Source organism: Myotis nattereri (genome assembly GCF_964212035.1).
Source record: "Myotis nattereri genome assembly, chromosome: 20".
In the NCBI taxonomy this organism is placed as follows: domain Eukaryota; kingdom Metazoa; phylum Chordata; class Mammalia; order Chiroptera; family Vespertilionidae; genus Myotis; species Myotis nattereri.
Window position 1 is genome coordinate 14,197,766 of NC_138096.1, and position 14,913 is coordinate 14,212,678.

General features: G+C 47.3%; 1 protein-coding gene across 7 annotated transcripts in view; it reads right to left on the reverse strand.

Moving 5' to 3' along the window:
* The window catches only part of SMYD3 (SET and MYND domain containing 3), a 522,432-nt gene that overhangs the window by 201,628 nt on the left and 305,891 nt on the right, over window positions 1–14,913 (reverse strand). The window contains exon 1 of one of the 7 annotated variants that reach the window (XM_081114441.1): window positions 14,392–14,468. The exons of the other annotated variants lie outside the window; for them this stretch is intronic. The gene's annotated coding sequence lies outside the window, so the exon portion shown is untranslated. Of the gene's footprint in view, window positions 1–14,391; window positions 14,469–14,913 lie in introns of those variants that run through there. 7 annotated transcript variants of the gene reach the window in all.

Consider the following 14,913-nt stretch of genomic DNA (forward strand, 5'->3'; position numbering starts at 1 on the left):
CAACCGACAAAGAACGAGAAAGGGCCCTCGCACGCCAGGCTCTGAGTGAGCCTGCGCTGCACCCACACACCATGTCCTTCAATCCCACAGCAGGCCCTTGAGGGAGTCGGCGTGAGCTGTCCTGGGTAGCCGTCAAGAGGTTACGTCACTCTCCTGAGCTTACATGGTAAGAAAGGACGCTGAGGATTGGAACACAGGCCTGTCCTGGCGTGCCTGCTCACTGCAAAGCTCTACAGCGTTTACACTTACATGACTCAGTCTGTAACAGGTAGGGCTTCCCTCCACAACATGCTCCTCTGAGAGTGTCCCCTCCCACGGCCCCGACCTCCCATGCCCACAAAGAACTGTGGGCTGTACGAGTTCAAACAGCCGCCCTCCAGGGGCAAACAGATACACAAAGGCCCAAACTACATTTTTTCCCCAAACAAACCTTCTTGGGCTATTTCTGGCTGCCCCTCAGGGAGTTACACTTATTCACCACATGAGCTACGTTTCTCCAAGTCTAACTAACCCTTCAGAAACACCAGGAATTTATATCCTAACAAACCTACTGCAGATCATGGTTCCTATTGTTTTCTTAAATCCGTACCCAAGGATAATTTTCCATTGATTTTTTTAGAGAGAGGGAAAGACAGAGAGAAATATTGATGTGTGAGAGAGAAAAACATTGATTGGTTGCCTCTTACACGTGCCCTGACCAGGGCCCGGGCCGGGGAGGAGCCTGCAACCAAGTCAGGTGCCCTTGACTGGAACCAAACCTGGGACCCTTCAGTCCGCAGGCTGGCGCTCTATCCACTGAGTGAAACCAGCTCAGGCCATGCCTCCTATTTTTCGTATCTAATCAGCACTCAAATCTACTGGCTGTGTCTCTCACATGCTCCTCTTGCCACATTCACTTCTCTGCACAAACCCAGATGCATGAGCTGAAGATGGTTGCATTGGTAGGACTCATCAGCAGAAGGCACAGGGAAAGGCAGTGCATGACACTGAAGTGTCCAGTCTAGCCAGTCAAGCCAATAGCAAAGCCCTGGTGACCCAGCTCTGAAGGAGAAATGACCTGAAACCACCACTTCAATCCCATTATTGTTCTCACACATCAGGACGATCATTAACACTCCTTTTAAACAAGCAACGGCTCCAGCGCCGGCAGTGGGTGCGAGCAGGGCCAGCACCAGCAGCAGGTGTGAGTGCCAGGCGGGACCACAGTGTGAGGAGCAAAGAATTTTTACTAACCACCAGAAGCTCACCCCAATGATAGCAACCGGCGTCCCACCTTGGTCTGGCAACCCTGCTCACCTGCTCCATTATTCCGCTATGGCCAACGCCCGCCATGTTCCACACACGCCCCCTGGTGGTCAGCACACATCATAGGGACTGGTTGTTCAGTTGTTCTGCCATTTGGTCTATTTGCATATTAGCTTTTTATTATATAGGATATGCACTCATGCTTATTCCTCTTAGCTTGTGTCTAGAGCTTGCTTTCTTCCTCACCAAACTCGGAGCAGGCAGAACAGACTCTGTGAAACACCAAGCCCTTCACTGTCCCTGCCAGGGCAGCTTGGGCTTAGCAGAAGCTCGATGCAGACAGTCAGGGCGTTTGCTGGAAAAAGTAGCACTGATTAAACACAGAGACGAACTCTGTAAGGCCGCAGCACTTAGAAAATGTGACAGTGGGAAGAATGAGATCTGAGGGCTAAATCCTCTAACCAGCAATGACCTTTGCTCCACTTAAGAAAAACCTGGAACCTCGCTCCACTGTATTTATGGGAATATTTTTCAGATACTTTGATTAATGTGAGTACTCCAAGCAGGACCACAAAGGCCCAACTAGAATACACTGCAGTCCTGAGCCCCAGTCTCCAAATGAGCTAATAAGAGCCAACTGGCTTAAGAAAACAATGTATAAAAACGATGCTAGAACCAGCTTTTGTTGAACAAAAGGATTCACGGCTCTTACAAGTGTTTATCATCTTAATTCTACTTCCAATTACATGACCACAAGTGAAGTTTCTGAGAAGAGACACTTACAATAACTGCCAAATGATCCACCACTCTCTCAAAGGCAAGACAACAGCGCTGTCTGCTGGGGCATGAGCACTGTTTATCCAAGTCTTTGATTTGTATGGGTTCACCCATTTCCTCAAACAAAATCCAGGAATCTAAAACATTTCGTAAGTTCCAGGCAGAGATATACAAGGTAAAGTTGCCCCGGGAGCCAGTTAAATGTGCTCCTATTACAAAGGATTCATTTCCTGAGTTCTTAAATATTGGGAAAGTGTATAAAATGTATGAAAAAGATAGTTTTTCAAACAAGGAAACATCACTCAGATCTCCCTATATTTTCTCCCCAGGGACAGGATTCACTTCAACCCTTTGCCTTTAAATTAACTGTTTTCCTAAATTGTGCAAAGCACTGAGCAGAAGTGTGTGTGTGTGTGTGTGTGTGTGTGTGTGTGTGTGTTAAACTATGTTGATTCCCTGCTGCAGCCTCACTCTGGATGAGCCCATCCTCTGAGGGGACAGCAAAGACAGGAAGTGCAGGGCGAGCAGCAGCTGCCTCGCGGTTCCAGCTCACAGGCGCCCCGGAAACTTCCCCACTCTCTGGGCCATGGTTCTCTCCAAAGGCCCTGCAGGGTTGCCAATGTGCATATGCAAACTGTACTAGCCTGACCAGTGTTATGGGAAAAGCAACAGGACTTCTGAGTTCTCACATATGTCCCCAAACCCTCATTCCTTTGTTCCCACCTTAAACCGTCTGTATGCCATAAGCCCATAAGCGTCTGTAGACACTTTAAAAAATCATTTTTTGTGAGAATTTTCTATTGAAAATATTCAAGAACACCCGAATTGTAATATATTTATTTTTATAATATTCATTGCAACTTGATTTTTTAAATTAAATTCAAAATATCGTGATGTGTGGGGGTCCTTTCCGTTTTGGACAAGTGGCAGTTAACTGGTTAATTCAAAGTCCTTACCCTCCACCCCAATCCCACCCAAGTTCCCAAACATGACTTCCCACTGGGAGGGCTGTACCACTCTCTCCAGTCCTACTGGGAGTATCCCTCCTACTTCCTGCCCAGACCAGATGTGACCATCCACCCCTGACCTATCACGTCAATATGAGAAGAGAAATATGTGGGGTCCGAGGCCTCGACCATCTTGTTAGGTACCTGCATTGCCTGCCCTTCCTTACTGACAAGCCTGACTCCAGGCGGCATTCCTCAAGAATTGCTTTCTTTTGCAAGTACGCATCTGTGGTTGAAATTTGCTGGAGTCAGACATTTAGTTTCTATTACATTTTATAGACACCACTTGGCATTAAATTTTACCTACTTGTCCATCATCCTTAAGGTTTTGTGGCAGCATTTGTTTCTTTTTGTTGCAATCTTGTTTTTCCTTCCTATGTCTACTTATTTAAATTACCATTAGACTTTTTTCATATTTTATTTCCATCCAAAATATGAATAAGATACAAATATGTGTCCTAAAAAAAAAAAAGCAATGGGGGGGGCAGGACTATATCAGAACATGCACCCAAACAGATAGTATAATTCAGTGCAAAGGTGTAAATAAGAACAGAAAGAGGGTGGGATTAGTTCTCATCCATCTGCCTCCTGCATGCCAAAGTATATGTCAAATGTTTGGCCAATGTCAATCTAAGAGAGTCCTAGGTTAAAAGCCGTGTATAAATGACTTGGGTTTTTCCACGTAGTCAGCACATTCAACAAGCACCAACCACAGGCTGTCAGGGGCCCTTGTCCTATGAAAGTGATTTTAAATTGCAAAATTTTTATTATATTCAAGCTTCCAGAAACATTATTATATGAAGGCAGGTATGTCTATATGGGTGGGCACACACATGTTTTAATCAGTTGATCAAAACATAAACCCATACACATAAACCTTATACATGAGCACGTGAAAATATTGAGAAGTTCCAAAAATAATTAAAATACCATCTTGACAAATTATTTTCAGGCCATCTCTGAACAAAGCAGAGTGAAATTTCAGCTAACCTCTTCCAACCAGCCTCAATGTTTAAATAACACTAGAGATCCGCAACAATGTTCAACTAACAGATTTAATCTGTTTGGTGGGGGCCTGGCGAGCTGAGAACAAGTCATTCACATGCGGCGATGCTGGTGGAGACTTCTGTCAGCCTGTCTTTCGGCCAACAGCCTAGGGTTAAACAAGGTGGCACCCAGGCTATGCTTCTCAAAAAGGCCAGTACACTATGTTCAAAATCTTCACTGACATGAGAAAGAATCCATGTGAATCTTTCATTGCTTTGTAAAGTATTCATTGCTCTGAAAAAGTGCTGATGGCAGCCTTAAATTTTGAAACAAGTACTTAAGACTTCAACAAAAAGCAGTTCTTATACTTGATACACTTGGACTTAATACGCAAGTTAGTGCCTCAAAAAATATTCAATTTCATATGTATTTTGACACAGTTATTCTGTCCCATGGCTGGCTGTGGGGGAAAAAAAGCAGCTTTCTCGAAGTGAGAAGTAAAGGGACAGCAAAATTAGCCCAAGTCATCTCCCCTTCTGCTTCTCTGCGGCAACAAACCGATTTACGTGCAACACGCTGTGCCATCAGGAGGCAACAGAGCAACCACTGAAACTGGGCACTAAAAACCACCCCAATATCCAGAATAATAAAGCTTTAAACTCAAAAAGATGGAAAGAAAATCTAAAACGGATTCTGGTTTGGTCTCAGGAGGGCTAAGAAAAACTACTGTCTATGAAACACTGCTTCACTGACAATTGGAGGGGAAAGATAAATTCCAACAATTATGATGCTCATAATAATTTCATCTGCAGCAACATTCAGGAAGTTGATTAGATGATCCTAATGGGTAATTTCAAGTGAAAGGAAAAAAACACCCTTAGCATAATTTAATAAGATCTTCAGTCTGAAGCATATTCAAGAGTTTCATGAAAGACCTTCTCGTGGCCTTTTAATAGCTCTTTCCAATTCTAATTAACTTGTTCGATGCCAAGTCTCATTAACTCATCAGAGATCTGAAGCCGGCCCTCTCTGGTTAAATCATGAAGTACCTGTGAACAGCATACGGCTTGGAAGTCTTTCTGGACAGGCCGGCACAGATAAGCAGCCCGCGGTTCTCCGGCCAGTAGGAAAGGAAGTCGGAGTGGTAATTAGCAGGAACAATAAAATCTATCCATCTGTGAGATGCATTAGGTCACTCTACCTAACCCATCACCCTTCCTAAAGGTTTAACTGGGGTTAATGTTTAGATCCTAACCTCAGCAGGCAGGGCAGAAACGCTGAGAGATTTCATTTACATGAAAAAGCCAGGTTGCTACTGAAAAAAATCAGGAAGTGCGTGTCAACTGTGAGCTCCCTCTGCGCCAGTGTGAGGAGTTAGACCTGGGTCTGTGGCCTTCTCAGCACAGCCCACACCACACCTGCCTCAGTCCCATCCACACTCAGTGCTCCCGCAGATCCACCTGCCCTTCGCTTCCCCGCCTCCCAGACTGCTGCTGCCCCTGAGGACTGGACAGCCTGGCTCGGAGAACAATATGCACACCTAGGGGTCTGGTTCAAGGTTCGAGGTTGTCCCCACCCTCCCAAGGGCTATAAACAGGTTAGCCCTTGACCCCATGCCCGAAGCCAGTTCCAGCAGGTCAGCAGGGCTGAATCATCTGGAAATGGCTGAGGGCATTTCCCCAAACCTGAAAAGGATGCATGAAAATAATTGCTTACTGCCAGACAGCTAAGGGCATCTCAATCTACATGTTATTGCCTCCTACTGGCCAAACACCTGAACAGTCGGAGGCAGTTTCACCAATCTGACAATGGATTCTGTATCCCTAACCCTACCCTTTGGTGTGTCTGTCTGCCTTGCCTTAGGACAATTTGTGTTAATAAAAAGCAAGGGGTCCTGAGACAGGAGAGAACTTGGTTTCCTTAGCCAAGCTCCTGGCAACAGCACACGGCTTGGGAAGTCTTTCTGGACAGGCCGGCACAGATAAGCAGCCCATGAATAGATGGATAGATTTTATTGTTCCTGCTAATTACCACTCCGACTTCCTTTCCTACTGGCCGGAGAACCGCGGGCTGCTTATCTGTGCCGGCCTGTCCAGAAAGACTTCCCAAAACGTGTGCTGTTCCCAGGTACTTCATGATTTAATCAGAGAGGGCCGGATTCTTTAGGCAAGCTCCTCTGGCCCCCAAATGCCTTACAAAATTATGTTTCGTCTCTGGACTCTTGATTAATCTACACACATTGCCTTCTCCAGATTCCTGAACCCTTCTAGATGCTGGATTAAGACCACCGGCAACCCCGCCCAGTTAGCTATACCACATCCTTTGCTGGGTTTCATTTCTTGCATGTGTGAGTATCCTCAGACAGGGACCCTCTGAGACGGAAGAGGAACCCTCAGAGGAAGACCCACCGTGAACCCAACACCTCCTTTCCTTACGAAGTGACACAGACTCCCGAGAGTGTCTCGTCTCCATGCGCCTGCTTTTTCACGCAGGCTTACAGACATTATCCTGGGGAGAAACAAGCTTTGGCGGTAGAAAACAAAATAAAATAAAACAAGACCAAGAATAACCACCATTTAACTTACACTACAGGTCCTTACACTGAAGCAAAGAAACTAAAAAATGTCCATCCCTATAATGACGGTCATTAGTATGTGAAGTTCCGTCAACTATTGCTTGAGATGCTAGGGCTGGTTCTGATTAGAATTGTCCTTCAAATCACAGGTGGCCAAATAAAATGTATTTGACTGTGAAACAAAAATAACAGCAATGCTAGTATAACTCTCCATCTTCCAGTTAAATACTACAGTCAGCCAACTGGAACAAATACGACCGCGTCCCTTTTGTATCGGTGGCATAGTGAAGACAGGGCATTATCCTTTACAAACTTTAAAATGTTACCAGACTGCCTATACACCCTGCCTCCTCCGGCACAGCAAGTGGCACAAAATGGCATTCCTTAAATCCCTGCCACTCCCACACTCACAGCCTTCAAACTATCAGGAAATTTCTCCGACTAAACGCTGCTTGTAGTATTTTTACCTTTCTCTAAATCATCACAAAGTACCTAAAATCCAAGTTTATAACTATAGTTTCATACTTTAAAAATATAGTTTGCATAAATTTTTAAAAATGTATTTAATTATACACTTAACATGGTATTTTATGTATAAATTATGTTATCTTGTTCCTATTCTCAAATTATTTGTTTACATTTTTTAAAAAATATTTCTTCAAGTAAACAACTCAAAGACATAGCTCCCCCGTTTTCTCCTTTACACTTGACACTGCCTCACAGAGAAGCAAAAGAGAAACCCCAACCAGCCAGTTCCACTAAAGCTGCCTTCCTCTGTCCTTGAGGCTAATTCCCTAAGTGAGGCCTACTTCCTATCTTTATGGTTGCTAGCAAACTTTATCTAAAGAATAAAGCAGGAGGGATGTGCTTGAAATGCTCGTGGTCCAGCCTGTGAAGACGCCTCCATGACCAGTTCAAACCAGCTAGTCCGACCTATTGATAACCCCAGCTGTGCTCTCTGGCTTCAACTTCTCCACACCCCTCTGCGCATGAGCACAAGCTACCAGCCAGCCTCTCCAAGTGTCTCGCATTGTGTTTAAAGCTGAACTTACCACCTTTCTCCCCGACATGGTTGTCCAGGCTCTTAGTGGTGGTCCCACCAGTTAGATAGCTCAAGTTGGCCTGGTATCATCGCCCACCCACTCCTTCCCTCTCTCTCACTTCCTGACCTGGGTCAATCTCTCTCTCACCCATTTTCCTCCTAATTAGTTCTAATAGGAACTCTTTACACCAGTGGTTCTCAACCTTCCTAACGCCGCGACCCTTTAATACAGTTCCTCATGTTGTGGTGACCCCCAATTTCATTGTTACAAATTGAACATAATTAAAGCATAGCGATTCATCACAGAAACAATATGTAATTATACATGTGTTTTCCGATGGTCTTGGGTGACCCCTGTGAAAGGGTCGCAACCCACAGGTTGAGAACCACTGCCTCAGACTATCCTGACATTGCTTATCTAGTTCAGATCCCAATCACTTCTTGGGCGAACTACTGTGGTGTCTCCCCGAGTCTGCCCTTTCAGGGTAAAACTTATACCCATTCTCCAACGGTGGCCAGCAAGATCTACTGGCACCTAAATTTGCTTAGTTAACTACTTGACTTAAATCTTTCACCCAACCAAGTAACCCTGGACCTTCAAGAATCTGGCCCCAGCCTGGACAGTGTGGTTCAGTGGTTGCACGTTAACCCTGCACCAGGAGGTTGCTGGTTCAATTCCTGGTGAAGGCACATGCCCAGGTTGTGGGCTTGATCCCCAGCAGGGGGAAGCAGATGGATGCTGATGTTTCTAATTGATGTTTTTATCTCCCTCTCCTTACTCTCTCTCTATAAAAATCAATAAAAACTTACTTAAAAAAAATAATCTGGCCCCAGCTTACCTCTCCCTCTAACCTCTACATTCCCCACTTCTTGGAAGGCCCTCTCACTTCTTTTATTTAACATGTACTCATCTCTGAAAACTGCTCTCAAAATTTGTCTCCTCCGATATCTTTCACGGCCCCGCAGCCTTATCAGCAAGCTTAGCCAGCTGTCCTGTGAGCATGCCTGCCCAGACCTACTGCCATGTCAGTCTGTCCTCCACAGCCAGCCTGTGAGCTCCTGAAGGCAGGATCTCGGTCCCCAGCTCATAATCCAGTGCTTCTCACACCGTCAGCCTTCAACAGATACTGAAGAATGAATGAATATGTGAAGTTCAGATGTGAGAGCTGAAGATGTGAACGATGAAATGGTAAGGCAAAGGTCCTCGCTGCTGTAATAAAAAGGCCCCATCACATTCCCCAAGGCACATTTATGATTTTTAATTGTCTTAATGTCAATTTTTACTCTGAATGTATTTCTCACATTCCTGAAATAACTCCAATTATTTTAAAAACATCAAGGCCATTGAAATTCATCTTTCTAGTCTCTGTCCTCTTTGATATCAAAATTATTTGTATCTTCATCCACAGGAAAATGTGTCCCTCTGTGATTTAGTTTCTCCACGTTAATGAGCTCCTGACCCTCACGTAGCCTCTCTCATCCCGCATTCCACTCACTCTTTCACTCACCTCAGTAATGGTCCTTAGATTTAATACCGCCTCCTAAATCCCAAAGGCAGATCTTTATCGTCTCTCACGTAAACTATTTTCACAACCTCTCTTCCTTTAGGCTCTCTCTTTAACAATCACTCTTTATACTATCTGAGCCCAACCACAAACCTGATCATGTCTCAAAACCTTCTCATGTGAACAAGAAGCAGTTCAAATACCCTACGATTCTGCCCCACCCTACACCTTTCTAACCTCACGTTCCTTGGTGCATTCTAGCATCACACCGATCGTTGCCCATCAATGATCACTTCTCTTCCTCTGGTCTGCCAACGCTCCCCAATCCTGCTCATGCTGTTCCTTGGACTTTATCCTCTTGTCCATCTGAAAAGTCCCCACTCCCCTTCAAGCAGAGCCAGTCCAAACAAGCGCCTCCTCCATAAACCCTCCACCTGCCCCATCACCATTCATGGCTACTCAAACCTGGCCCGGCACACGGAACCATTAGCTCCCTCCCCTTTAAAACAGAAACGCCTCAAAAAAGGTCTGTGAATTATACATCCTGGACTATTCACTACCAAAGATAAAGCCTAAGGCAAAACAAGAGCTCCAAGAAAAGAAACGCTGGCTGGATTCGGCTGTCCTCATGGCCTAATAAACTCCCCTAGGCAGGGACAATCGTGTAGTCATGGCTGTGTTTCTCGGAGCACACAGCTCAGCTCCAAGATCAGGGCTTGCTGGAAATAAAACAATGACCCACTTGGGCACAGAGATGCAGAATAGGTAAATGACCTCATGGGAAAAGTTTTGAAAACATAAATATTTCCAAACTGACTTAAGCACTTGCATTATGAGTTATTTCTGGCATTAAAGACTAAAGCAGAGCTACTCAGAGTCTGCCACTGGCCAGGAACTCTGTCACGGGTCCACAGTGAGATAAGAACTAAAATAAAGGGGGGGGGGAGGGGGGAGAGAAAGACTTCACAAACATGACAAGCTCAGAGTCCAAGTGCACCACCAATGAATGGGTTTGTCTCACTGAAAGAAGGTCTTGGCTGTTGGGGCCTTGATGAACCGATGTGACAAGTGGCACATGGGGCCAGAGCTGCAGGCTAGCTGTGGCTCAGTAGAACCTCACAGCCGCAGGCTAGCTGTGGCTCAGTAGGACCTCACAGCCGCAGGCTAGCTGTGGCTCAGTAGGACCTCACAGCCGCAGGCTAGCTGTGGCTCAGTAGGGCCTCACAGCCGCAGGCTAGCTGTGACTCAGTAGGGCCTCACAGCCGCAGGCTAGCTGTGGCTCAGTAGGGCCTCACAGCCGCAGGCTAGCTGTGGCTCAGTAGGGCCTCACAGCCGCAGGCTAGCTGTGGCTCAGTAGGGCCTCACAGCCGCAGGCTAGCTGTGGCTCAGTAGGGCCTCACAGCCGCAGGCTAGCTGTGGCTCAGTAGGGCCTCACAGCCGCAGGCTAGCTGTGGCTCAGTAGGACCTCACAGCCGCAGGCTAGCTGTGGCTCAGTAGGACCTCACAGCCGCAGGCTAGCTGTGGCTCAGTAGGGCCTCACAGCCGCAGGCTAGCTGTGGCTCAGTAGGGCCTCACAGCCGCAGGCTAGCTGTGGCTCAGTAGGGCCTCTCAGCCGCAGGCTAGCTGTGGCTCAGTAGGACCTCACAGCCGCAGGCTAGCTGTGGCTCAGTAGGACCTCTCAGCCGCAGGCTAGCTGTGGCTCAGTAGGACCTCACAGCCGCAGGCTAGCTGTGGCTCAGTAGGACCTCACAGCCGCAGGCTAGCTGTGGCTCAGTAGGGCCTCACAGCCGCAGGCTAGCTGTGGCTCAGTAGGGCCTCACAGCCGCAGGCTAGCTGTGGCTCAGTAGGACCTCTCAGCCGCAGGCTAGCTGTGGCTCAGTAGGACCTCACAGCCGCAGGCTAGCTGTGGCTCAGTAGGACCTCTCAGCCGCAGGCTAGCTGTGGCTCAGTAGGACCTCACAGCCGCAGGCTAGCTGTGGCTCAGTAGGACCTCACAGCCGCAGGCTAGCTGTGGCTCAGTAGGACCTCACAGCCGCAGGCTAGCTGTGGCTCAGTAGGGCCTCACAGCCGCAGGCTAGCTGTGGCTCAGTAGGGCCTCACAGCCGCAGGCTAGCTGTGGCTCAGTAGGGCCTCACAGCCACAGGCTAGCTGTGGCTCAGTAGGACCTCACAGCCGCAGGCTAGCTGTGGCTCAGTAGGACCACATACCAGTCCATGGTGGATTAAAAAAAGAAAAGGGGGGGAAAAAGTCTTTCACCAGAGACAGTCTGCAAAACACTAGCAAAGAGAATAATACAACCAACTCCCAGGCGCAAAAGCAATTTCTCCATATTTTCCTTCCATATCTGCTTGACGTGTTCCTCCCCGTGACATGCAACATCACAGATACAGTGAAGCCACCTGTGCCCTGCGGCAACCCCGTGCCCTCCCCCTCCCTCTGCGCAGACAGCCCCCAGCGTGACAAACAGACCACCTCACCCTGCTCGGTAGGGAGAGCTTTCCTGCGGAGGTTTGGTGCGATGCTTCCTTTCACCAGAAGACACGAACATTTAACTGTGGTGAATGTGAGATTATTTTGAAGACTCGGGCCTATTTAATATCATGTGAAAGCCCGTGTTGTGTCCCTTATCTGTGACCCTTCAGCCACGACTATCAGACCTGAACTCTGAGTAAAGGGCCATCTGCTACCTCACCCTTCAGAGGAAGAAAGACCTTCTTAAAATGCCCACGACCCGACAACAGGAATGAAGCAGCATGTTGGGAGGGCGCACGGGGAAAACGATTCCCACCGACTCCCACTAGGCAGCCAGGCTTCCTAAGAACATGGCTGGTGAGACCGAACTGCACAATACGCCGATTTCATCATTACAGGCTGCCTTGGAGGGGACGTGAGAGAGAAGAAACGTCTGCAGTCACAGGCGCAGAGGATGGGCATTCATCAAATGGGCACCGTGATGCCAACATGCCTCCTGAAAGTCAAAGCCCCTCCTTTCGGCATTACTGCCAACTCATTTCCAAAACAGCACTGCTAATCAAACTTGCTTGGCTGCCTCCCTATCGAAACTTAACAAAACTTCAATTTCAGCCTCACGAGCCCCGCAGCTGTAAATTAATTGAATAAAATTTATAAACATGATGCCGTGAGATGAAGCGCTGCCAGAGCCTTTTCCCGGCTCCGGGGCTGAGCTGCCTAGAGCCCAGTTTGTCTGACGTGAGTCCAGGGCCCCTGGAAACCGTCCTAATCCAGCTCTCGGCCTTGAGCCTGTTCATGGACCGTGGCCACCGAGTCCAGAAAATTAGTAAAGCACACATGGGCTTAGGCACTCAGAGCTCCTCCTGGTGCTGCCTGCCGCTCACTGTGGTTAGCATCCTCTGCAATGAGAGAGTCCTCCTCAGGAGACCACGGCAGCAGCAGGAGAAATCCCTGAGGTATTAGCGTGCAACAAAATATCTCATTTAAGATTTCTATGGCCCTAGCCAAAGCCAGGAATTAAATGTTATGAAAGGTGAAATCGAGTATGCTTTGGTTTAATACAGTTTTCCCAAAACTGTTTCCTGAACGCGTCCATGGCACCAGGAGAGAGCAAAGAATCACGATTGTGAAACAGCGAGGAGAGTAAGCCTGGCTGTTCCCACGTCTGCCAATTGTACTGAGTGAGTCACCTAATCATGTTACATGTCCCTGCATCACACTGACAGAGAAGACAAAAGACTGTTATTCTCACAAAATGAGCAGTCCTAATATTCTGAGGTGCCATAATTCATTTATGATCTCCATGGTTACCAGGAAGAACTGAAATGTCCCCTCTCTGGTTGGTTTTCATAGGACAACTATCACCCTTCCAACCGAGGTCACGTCCGTCAGCTTCCGGTCCATCAGTCTATCAGCCTGTGGGGGCAGAGAACTAACTACCTTGGGAGACCTGGGGCTGAAACCCCCGCTGGCACCGCTCGCTGGGGGAGCTCTGCAGATTCCGTCAACACTGGGGCAGCGCTGTCCACGGAGAGCCAGTGCTCAGGCAGGACTGGTGTGGATGCGCAGTAAGAGACAGTAATGCAAGAGTGCACACACAGCCTCTCAATCAAGACCGCTGGAAGTGTAAATACTGCATCTATCTTTTCCTTATTTAGAAAACGAACCAAAACATAGAGTCCACATGTCCCACGGCCGCTTGCTCTCTAAACATATGGCTTTGTACCTAAACCAAGTAAGTTCACAAAGAGTCTTTATAACTCACTCTCCGAAAAGATCAGAGTATCAGGTGTTTGACGGCTACAAAACCGATCCCCCTGCCCCTGCCCCTGCCCCACCACGCAAGAAATGGAAAGAGTCCTTATAATAAACACTCACTCTTCCCTCAGTAATTTTGGACAGGCCAGTGGGAAAATTAGCTAATTCAAACAAAGTCCATTAAATAAATAAAATCCCAACACTTGTCTCTTTAGACAAAAAGCAGATGGAAACAATACAAAAGATTGTTAATGCTTTGGCAAACTAGTCATTCTTCCAAATACCATTTACAAAGCCTACCAGGCCTCCAGCTGTGACCATGCCATGGGAACCCACTAGGGCCATTTTCAGTGCATTTAACTCAAAACCAGAAACCTAAGAGTATTTTTTAAAAGCTCACAAATAAATAAATCCAGGAACGAATTATTGTTTATATCACAGAGCCCTAGATTCAAAGAGCCAAAGTTAAAGAAGAAAAATGTATGTGTATATATCCACTTTGCTGTGTGACCTCTAAACAATGAAAGCTTTAAAGAGTTGTCACCAAGGAAACAATCAAATCCAAGCCTGGCTAGTTTCAGGAAAATGGAAGACCAGAGTGGCTTACTTACACAATGAAAGTCATAACTGACTTTCAGAACTAGCTAGTCTTGCTTCTGATGAGAAACAAAAATCTTCCGGGGCAAAAGAAGAATGGAGAAGAGCCTTATGTATTCATCCATCTAAGTATTTACCAACCATCTACAGACCAAACAGCGTGCCAGGTGTGAGAAAACCAACGACTAAGTCAACTAGTCCTTGACCTCAAGCGATTTCAGAGACCAGGGAAGTCGCGGAAGTTCCACCGGAGGCCTGGGAGCTGTGACAGGGGACACAGGCTGTGCATGCAGGCATCCCAGGAAGTACCCTTAGCTACAAGCTCAGCAGCGGGATCATGCCGCCCACAGTTAATGCTATGAACACGCGCCGTCTCCAGTGTTCACCCTCTTGTAAAACCCTTGCTTCGCTGAGTTCCAGACCAACCTCTAAAGTGCCATCCAGGTGGTTCTGACATCACAGTCATGCCTGCTTCCCAACCGGCTTCTCCGTTTCCAGCGCCCACGCCTTCCGTTAGTTACCACTCAGCTGCTGAAATAAATGTGACAGCGTGGGACAGACTGACGAATGTCAGAGGGAAGGCGGGGAGGGGGGTGGGGGAGGTGGGGAGACATTAACCGGCCACCCACAGGCATACATGCGTAGCCCATGGACACAGGCAACAGTGTGGCGAAGGCCTGGGAGGGGTGGGTGCAGGCTGGAGAGGGTCATCGGCAATGCTCCAAAGGGGGCATCTGCAATACTTTCAATAATAACTTTAAAAAATTATAAAATAAAAATAAAATAATCTGACAAACAAGAATCTGATTTCACTCCCTTCCTTTAAAAACTCCACGAGTTCCTGTGGGGACAAGATGAAGGTCAAACTACCCAGGGCAGCTGGTGCGCGCTTTACTCCCTGCAAGCTGTGACGGGCGCTCACCCTGCACCTGACACCAGCAGGCTGCC